Genomic DNA, 6,000 nt, shown 5'->3' on the forward strand with positions numbered 1-6,000 from the left:
CTTAATCTGATATTGAACGTCTAGTAAAACTTCCACCCTCGTAACCACAATATCGATACACTGAAAACGGACAAGCATTACTGTTCTAGGCTGGGCTCAAACCGTGTTATATTAGCGCAAAGTTCAAGCTGAACGCTTTACACACTTCTTATATCGCTGCAGTGCTTTTAGTATTTGTGACAAATAAATCCACAATATACAATAGGCCTTACATTACTTGCTTACAAATGACTTTTAAGGAACCCGCAGGTTCATTGCCTCCCTCACATAAGCCCACTTTCGGTCCTTATCCTGTGCAAGATTAATCCAGTTTTTATAATCATATATCACCTCCCTCAAATCCATTTTAATATTATCCTCCCATCTACGTCTCGGCCTCCCCAAAGGTCTTTTTTATATAATAGTTTTATACTTTTTAAGTTTCAATTATGTTTAGGACTTACGTTTTAAAGAATAATGGCGGAATAAATGAAGTTGGACGAAAATAAATCTAAATGAACATCTATATTCAAGAGTGTTGCAATAACAGCAGAGTACCTACACGAAAAGAAAAGATAATAGTGATAGGCCCTAATAATCGTGATTGCTGTCACTGATGTGACAAAATCCCCTTCGCTAAGCCGTAAATGAGGCGTAGCATGATGCACGGCCATTGAAATAGGCTGATGCCACTGTACAAAGACTGCCGGGATGAAAATGCGTGTGTGATAAATTTTCATTGTATTTGCTAGTCAATTCTGTGATCATAAATTTAAGTAACAATTATTTTCTTTTTATAGATGAAGACAATTATTTTGTATTTTATAGACTAAGCGTTATAATTATTTGCAAAAGCAACTAAGGTCACTAACTTTATCAAATCCCATAAATCAGTGGTTCCCAAAGTGCGGGTCGTGTAAAAAGCTGAGGGAGGTCGAGAGATGATTTACAAAACAAAACAAATACGCCTTAGAAACATAAACAATGTTGAACATAAAAATAAATATGTTCAATAGTAATAAAGTAAAAGACTAAAATGCTGTAATTGCGCTGTTTAAAAAAAGAAGTAACTTCTTAAATCTGAACTCAATATTCACAAACTGTTTTCATTTTCAATTTCTCGCGTTTTTTTTTTTGAGAGCAGCGGTAGATTTTTTTTTTATTAAAATTGTTTTGCGTTTATTCCAGAAAATATTCAAAGGCTGTTAGGCCTATTTAAAATTGTGCAAACTAAATTGCACTGTCTCAGTATTTGTATTTGTCTTATCATACAGTACATAGCTAAATTGTCAATGAATTTTTAATGCACTAAAATGAATCAAATTTCTTTTTGTCGCGTGTCGACCAGAAATCAAGTTTCCTTATAAATCCGTCGATTTTATCTCTAGCTCTTACTATGTTAACATCTTCGCATTTCAAGCTGCTATTCGAAGTGTTTATGGGTATATGTATGTGAAGGACCACAAATATTATCAGAAAATATAGGCTCTAAATTTTTAAAATTTTATAAGGAAATGGCATCACAATTGGACAAAAATTACATGGTACCGCAAGACTTATTAGAACTTAAATATCCGATAAAAGTATAAAAATGATTACTACTAATATTTTTAAGAATTCACTTTTTACTTTAAATTAAATTTTACAAAATTTGAAAATTTTCACACATATTATTTCATAACTCCACAACCATTAGAGACAGAATTCTGAAATTTTGTACACTGATTTAACATGCATTTATGCAAAAGGTAGACTACAATAATGCCCATTTCTTTGAAAATAGAAAAATTAGGTCACAAAACATTATGTAAATTTTAATATATTTTATATATTAGTTGTATTAAAATAAACAACTCTACTTATCTGAGAATAGTCTACTTTTCAGAAATAAGTGTTTATTACATTCAGGAAAAATATTGAAGATGTCAGAGAGACTATAACAATGTTATGCAGAATTTTTTTTTCATGCTTTGATAAAACTGGTTTGAAAAATATTATTAGTAATCTTTTTCATACTTTTATCAGATATTTAAGCTCTAATAAGTCTTGTTCTGGTACCTTGTAATTTTTGTTCACTTGTAAATTCATTTCCTTATAAAATTTTATAAATTTGGAGCCTGCGTTTTCTGATAATATTTGTGGTCGTTCACACGAAAACTATAAACAAGGTGGGTCAGTCTACGAAGTCAAAGAGAATTGGAAAATAGGTTTGCATAACCCGATTTCTTGTCTTGCAAGTACTGTTACATTAGAAGTTGGGTGGTATCCAATGGTTTTGAGTAAATTTATCGTTGTTATCGGATTTTACAGAGATTTGTATTTTTTTAATGTGGTTAAGTACCGATACGGTAGTGGGGGGTCACAAACAAATTCCTCGCCCAAAAGTGGGTCGCACCCAAAAAAAATTTTGGAAACCACTGCCATAAATAAGCCTATTTGAACAGAACTGCCGACAGCACAATAAGAAGAAATTATCATATTCCCATAGAATCGTCAAAAGCTAACAAGGAAATTAAAAATTACACTGTGTTGGAACTTTACGTATTCGCGCCTTCTAATTTTTTTCTTATTCTAAGGGAAATATTTTTTCGCATGTTAGCAGTTTTGTTTCGTCGTTAGTGAAGCTTTGTTTAGCCTTAGTGAACTAGCATTTGAAGAAAGTCAATTTTATGTAGGTCTTAATAGAAACAGAAAGGGTGAGAAATCAGTAAAATTCAAATATTACAACAAAAATGTTTCACAGGAGATGAGCAAGTCGCTAATAACGTAGGATATTTGTTCAAGTAGGCCTAAATAAGCCGTACAAAATTGAAACCTATTGTTCAAAATTCCAAAAATACTATTTGCATGTAAGTGTCTTTGTGCTGATGTTTTGTAAACAGTTTCATCTTTCCTAAGCAGTTACATAAAATTCATATGCAGTTTATTCTTCATTTTAAAATTTATATTTTAAGCCAAAACTATTACTTTCATTTTTGTTGTTACTAGAGATTTACTTTAGGACCTACTGCTGTCAGAATGTAGCCTACTTTTCTTTGGCAAAAGGGCTTAACAATGAAAATTTTTCGTTCAATTGGTTATAGACACAATATTTACTTACATTATGCCACACTTAAAAAATTATATATTTTTAATTAATGCTGTAAGGACAGAATTTATAGTGGTTTAAAGAAAATTTTGGTTATTTGTAAGAAATGCAGTTGCTTGCCGTATGAAAGTAGACGTAGGCCTACTCTTTATCAATAAATATAATTTTGAAGTTCTTTGCTTCTACCGTCAATAAATAATTAAATTATTCTGTCACATCGGTGTGTGGAACACCATGAGTTCATAGTATATTTACATTAATGATCGAGTCCGACACAATAAAAACTTCATTTAGTAAAAGTTAATAAATAATTAAACTTTTAACTTCAATGTGTTTCATAATTTCAACTTTCATACCAGTTTATACAGAAAATTAAGCTTGTTTTTTGTCTTACATTTATTTATGGCTAAAGTAATGATTTAAGTACACGCTACGTTAAGAGTCACTCAACAATATTTCTTTAATTTATTTGATTAGTAATAGATATCTGATCAACTGAGTAAATTATTATGGGAATGATATGTGGTTATAACATTTTAGTATAGGCCTATAAACAGTAAGGTTAAGAACTTCACAATGTAGTCTAGTTGAATATTATTATTACTTACTCCATTTTAAATTAAATTTTAATCCTAATGTTATCAATTTTGAAGTCAAAATAGTTTAAATTAACATAAACAATGTGATTACATCAACGTGGATCATGAAAGATACGGACAATGCTCACTAGAATTGCATTTTAATTAAATTATAATATAATTAAATATTATTAATTCTGCACATATTTGAACGTTTATCACAATTGAGAAAGTTCCAGTGACTTACCTTCACAAACTAAATACGTTGAAACCCTTTTATTACGTCTCATTACGTTTATTCTCGAATAACACTACAACCTATTTATATAATTCACGCAAAATATGACTGCATTAACGGAAAAACAAAACACGGTAGAAGAGCGGAACAACAATCAATCACCTCCAAAACAAGATAAATTAGTATGAAAATACTTCTTAATCGTAAAATATGAGAAGAATTACGTTCATAAACTGCATTATGAAGTCCTGTTTAATGCTGATATATTTTTATTTTTAATTTTACAATTAAAAACTTCATTATTTTTCGAGTATTTGTTGTATTAAATTTAACTTTTATGGCTTTAACTTATGTATTACTCTGTGACTTTAATAGGTCCCGATCTTTGTATTTTTACAGAATATTATTTTCTTTAAAAGCAATGAATCACGATTTTACATTGTTGTAAAGCAATATTATTTATATAACTGCTGTTGTAGCTAATGTATAAAATATTGCATAAATTAACATTCAGAACAAAGTTTTAAGTAGCGTAGATGTTTATAAAAATGATATTTTGTGTTTATTAGGAATACATAAATCATAATTCTATAGTTTTTATGTCAAGTGTAACAATGGCGAGGTCCGTGAATTTTCGCTCTGAGAAATATCACCGCGCAAGTTGCCCGCGCATCTCTTGCAAGCTGTACGTCCCTGAGAAATTTCCTTCACTGTTTCGTATAGCCTATGTTATAACTTACCACAAGCTGTTAATAATACGAAATTGTCGCTGTTAGAGACTGAATTAGTGCGTCCTCTGGGATAGATTTCAAATGTAGGTCACACATAGGCTATATATACGAGCTGCTAGTGTTCAGCTCGATATTGTAGCCACTTTTTTTTACTTCTTCGTCAGATGGCGCATCTATTGACTTTTCCGAATATGGGTATCGCATGCATTTCCTGTCAAAGTTGACGTAAAGAACCTTACCAGCTGACGTCGTGGCGGCGTCTGCAGCCTACGCAGAGGTGGACATCTGCCTCCATCTTACTTGTTGGCAAGTTCGGCGGAAGTTGGAAGCGGGCCTTCGCGGCAGAGGGCCTGGCCTCTTCTCTTGGGCTGGGGTCTGGAACCGACTGCAGAGATTCCTCGGGCATGCGGCCAACCCCGGGTGTAGGCGGGGGTGGCAGAGAGGAGGGTTAGGGGGTTCTGCCGTTCGGGGGGGTTCAAATGGTTCCACTGCAGCTATGACGTCACGAAGGGGATACCAAAACCGAATGTTCCGCGCGCATCAAGCGACAAAATGGCGGACCCGGCGCGATCGTTATAGAGGGGGGCCTGTTGCTCTTCTGTTAATCTTATTTTAGATCCTCATGTCATGAATTTGTGGATTTTGCACCCCTCTTTCCGTATTAAAATGGTCTCTGGGGTGTAATGAAAAGAAATTGAGGGAAGTTGTATAAGTACATGTAACTTAAATCAACAATAGACCTATATTGGCTGTAAAGTTCGGCCCTTTCGCCGATCTAATTTGTAAATGCATACAAGATGAAAATTACCACCCCGCTGGGCTTTCCGTGTCAACAAGAAATGAAGCCAGAGATGCATAACGAGTAGCTACCGAATTCTGGTTTACCAATGTGGCGTACAAGAAGCAAGGAGCTATAAGAACACTCTAATAGCTTTGCAAGATGAGATGACGCAAGAAACAATATGCAGGATTAAGACCACAATTCAGTGCTGCAGCACAACAAACAACACGACAGAAAGGAAGCACTTGAATGTAGTTTATTTGAGGGGTCTACAAACGTAGCTACAAAATCGTGTTTTTCGAGAAAATGCGAAAACATTCTACTACTTTGTATTTAAATATTTTCAGTTTGATTTTTTTCTTTGTTAATAGATTTCAGTGATATAAATGATAAGATCTATGTCGTTACTTTTGAAAATAATTTATTTACAGAATTACTGAAACTTTCAATTTACATTTTCACTTTGTACGTTTTGTCATCCAGTCTGCTCTCAAAAAAGCTGAAATTTGGAATTTATGAAACAGTTATATTACCGGTTCTTCTCTATTGTATTGTATGGTATTGTATTTATTAACATTCCATGGTACCGTAGAAGAGGGTAAAGT

General features: G+C 33.0%; 1 protein-coding gene across 1 annotated transcript in view; it reads right to left on the reverse strand.

Moving 5' to 3' along the window:
* Positions 1 to 4,988, reverse strand: part of LOC138691576 (transcriptional repressor scratch 1-like) — a 50,829-nt gene extending 45,841 nt beyond the window's left edge. The window contains exon 1 of the mRNA XM_069813677.1: positions 4,854 to 4,988. The gene's annotated coding sequence lies outside the window, so the exon portion shown is untranslated. The remainder of the gene's footprint in view (positions 1 to 4,853) is intronic.
* Between the last annotated feature and the right edge of the window lie 1,012 nt (positions 4,989 to 6,000).

Source organism: Periplaneta americana, chromosome 16, assembly GCF_040183065.1.
Source record: "Periplaneta americana isolate PAMFEO1 chromosome 16, P.americana_PAMFEO1_priV1, whole genome shotgun sequence".
In the NCBI taxonomy this organism is placed as follows: Eukaryota; Metazoa; Arthropoda; class Insecta; order Blattodea; family Blattidae; genus Periplaneta; species Periplaneta americana.